This window comes from Magallana gigas, chromosome 5 (assembly GCF_963853765.1).
Source record: "Magallana gigas chromosome 5, xbMagGiga1.1, whole genome shotgun sequence".
Classification (NCBI taxonomy): domain Eukaryota; kingdom Metazoa; phylum Mollusca; class Bivalvia; order Ostreida; family Ostreidae; genus Magallana; species Magallana gigas.
The window spans coordinates 4032671-4036631 of NC_088857.1; positions in this window are offsets into that span (position 1 = coordinate 4032671).

Here is a 3961-nt window from a genome sequence, read left to right on the forward strand (position 1 = left end):
TGATGCAAAAGATGCAGAAAAAATTACAGAAAATGCAAGCGAGAAGGAAGAAAAAGATGAACGTGTACCACAAAACACCACATTGGTTAATGAAACCGACCTAAACCCAGAACATTTGCTTAACAAGTATGTTATTGTATTGTACAATGGACATCCATATCCAGGTTTAGTGAAAGATAACGACAAAGAGGAAGAGTATGTGAGATGTATGCATAGGGTGGGGAGAAAGTTAGAGAAATCTCAATTTTATTGGCCTAAATGTGTCGTTGATGAGTGCTGGTATGGATGATGTTGTGTGTGAGATTAATGAGCCAAAGAGAGTGGGAACAAGATATAAGGTGGATGAATGTGCGTTGGTACCATTAGTAAAAAAAGATAACATCGTAGAATGTGTGAATGACAGTGGTGTAACATTGATTGTAAATGGCGTACCAATTAATGAATTAAATGTTTGGATAATGAAAACATTAGGCTTCAAAACATTGATTTATATGCAACGTTGTAATGTTTTGAATGTAATTCAAAATAGAAATTACTTTTTTTTTCATTTGTTGACAAACATGTCTCTCATTAATAATCGCTGGGTCAGTGGTGTAACATTTATGTCAGTGGTAAAACATAATTATCAGTGGTGTAACTTATACATTAATTTTTTAAATTCTAGTGATATATGTATACTTGAAAACATGTCAGCAATAAAAGTCCTTTATTTTATTAAGTTCAGCTAAAAATTAAAGTCCAGTTGTTTTTATTTTTTGTTAGAATTAAACATTTGTCAGAGTGATCAATACGTTGTCTCAAATGTAATGGTTTTCACTGTGTAAATGTGTCAAATACTTACCATTATCTGAAACTGATCTTTTTAATTGATATACATGTATGTTGATATGATTTGTATGTCCATAATTTTAAAACAGTTAGATTATTTTATTTAAAACTTTTTCCCTATACTGTATGATTGTTACACCACTGACAAAATGTATACCGTTCATTAACTTTTTGTTTAAATATCTACCAGATGGTAGATTCCAATGTTTGCAAATTTTAAGATGTTATAGTTCAATGTTTGTTTAATGTGTTTTTGACAATTAAAATATTTTTTGCTGTAAAAAAAATTCTTGTGTTTTACATTTCTCAAAAGTCTGCATATATTGATAATAACCCATATAACAGATGCGGTAATATACAATTTGATGCCTCTGGATTTTGTTTTACAAAGAATATCTGTGAAAATATTTCAGATTTTTTAAAAGTGTTTTTGTTATTTTATATCATTTTATTTGATTTGTTTCAATATGTATACAAATAACTGCTTTCTTTTAAGTTAGGAATGAAATGTGTCTATCCTAAACGTCCAAATTCATCTGTACACCAAAATAGGAGTTACCGTTCTTGTAATCCAGCTGATGGACATGACTATTGAACCCTAAGTGAGTAATTAGGAACATCTAATAACAGGCGTTACACCTAAATCCAGGTATAATGGACAACAGGAAAACCCTTAACAAGAGGCCAAGGGGCCACATCTCTCACCCGAGTAACAATAGCCATAACTCTGATTAAATGAGAATAAAAGTATCATATTCAAAATATTTTGACAATTAAGTACAGTAGATCTAACACAAAAAGTTAAAAAAGCTGCTGATTTTTATCAGCATATTATAAAAATCCTTTTTTTGTAATAAATTTTTCTTTATTGCTATTTACAAATCACCCCTTTGTGGCGCCACTTTTTTCCAAGAAATCATTATCAAACTTAAATCTGCACAATCTATGCTTTTACACAAGTTTCAGATTCATTTGGTCTGAATGCTTTTCCAGAAGATTTTATTCTACATCTTCCCATGAAAAATTTAATATCCCCACCCCCATTGTTGCCCCATCATACCCAAGGAATCATGATTTGAACAAAACTTGAATCTACACTACATGAGAATGCTATAAAATTACACAAATTTGAGCTTTTATTTTCCGATGAAAAAATTCATCCCTCCGATGTGGCCTCATCCTACCACCGGGGACCGTGGTTTCAAGAAACTTAAATCTAAACTGCCTGAGGATGCTTCTACACTTTTAAGCATTTCTTCGAGAAGAAGAAGATTTTTAAAGATTTTCTCTATACATCCCTATGTAAAACCTGATCCCCAAAACGTGGAGCTATCCTACCTACGAGGACTATGTTTGAATGAACTTGAATCTACACTTCATGAGGATGCTTAACCTTTAAAGAGGGTCCCTTTTTGAAAAAACTTGAATTCCTTTCACTTTGTGCCAAGTTTGGTTGAAATTGGCCTGGTAGTCCGGAGAAGATGATGAAAATGGGAAACATTTACAATGACAACAATGGCGACGACAACGACAGACAAGGAACAAATCTTGATCAGAAAAGCTCACATGTACGAAAGACGAATAGGGCCACTTAAAAAAATATTTTTATCTCGTAATTACGAGAAAAGATCTCGTTATTACGAGTTAATTATCTCGTAATTACGAGAAAAGATCTCGTAATTACGAGAAAAGATCTCGTAATTACGAAAAAAGATCTCGTTATTACGAGTTAATTATCTCGTTATTACGAGAAAAGATCTCGTTATTACGAGTTAATTATCTCGTTATTACGAAATAATTTTCTCGTAATTACGAGAAAAGATCTCGTTATTACGAGTTAATTATCTCGTTATTACGAGAAAAGATCTATTTAAAATGGCGCGTTTCATTATTCTATTCTTTTTATGAAAAGTGTATGAACTACTGCAATGTCTATTAATAACACATACTTAGCATAATCATCGTTTAAAAGCGTACGCATAAATAGATATTGAATCGGACTAAGCAGTTTTAAAGAAATTTCAGAAGAAGTAGCAAAGCAGATTGATTAATAAATTCATTGAACTTTTTATTAATAATTAAAAAGGATGCGTGTAATTTGTTTTCAGACTCCAAAATGTTAATATGTTTAATCAATTATTTTTAATGTACACGAAGGTTGTGTATGAACATATAAAACACAAATTCGGGTAAATCCTGTATATCCATATCCATGACTAAAACTATATAGTCATTAAAGTTATATGTAACTAATAGAATTGTGTTTTTACGACTATAGGACTACCTGGTATTTACTTCGGAGTGGGATTATAATATATATAAGTTGAATAGTAAAATTACATGAAGTTCTTTCCTTTTATTCACATAAGATAAAATGTCAAATCCAATCATTTTGATATGTAGAAATTAATGAATAATGATCGTTGTTATTTTTAAATATCAATCAAAATTGAATCAACGTTCCTGTAATGAAAAAGATAGACTAAAAGGGTGAACCAGTCGAATTCTTTTCAGAAACGCACCACTTTATATAGATCTTTTCTCGTAATAACGAGAAAATTAACTCGTAATAACGAGAAAATTAACTCGTAATAACGAGATCTTTTCTCGTAATAACGAGAAAATTATATCGTAATAACGAGATCTTTTCTCGTAATTACGAGATCTTTTCTCGTAATAACGAGATAATTTACTCGTTATTACGAGATAAAAATATTTTTTAATGTGGCCCTATTCGGCTTTCGTACACATGAGCCGACGGTATTATTATGTAAATATGGTTTATCATTTAAAAAAATTACGAAAGAAAAGGGAGCCCATTTACATGTACGACTACATGAAAGGACATCAACACTCCAGTTCATACAAATGTACATCATTGCAAAGCAGATGGAATTTTTCGGAAAAAAGTGTCTAAGGGTTCACTTTGCCTTCTATTTCGTTTTCAGACCGAGTAAAATGCATTACAATGTATGGAAAATGTATACATCCTCTTTTTTGTTATAGATCGGAAATTAAAACATAGGATAAAGCGTTTCTACATTTTTACAGTTTATAGAAATCGTATTTTGATTCATAAGTTGTTCTCAATTTTACATGAGTAACATGTACCCCCCGCCAGCGGTCATATCGA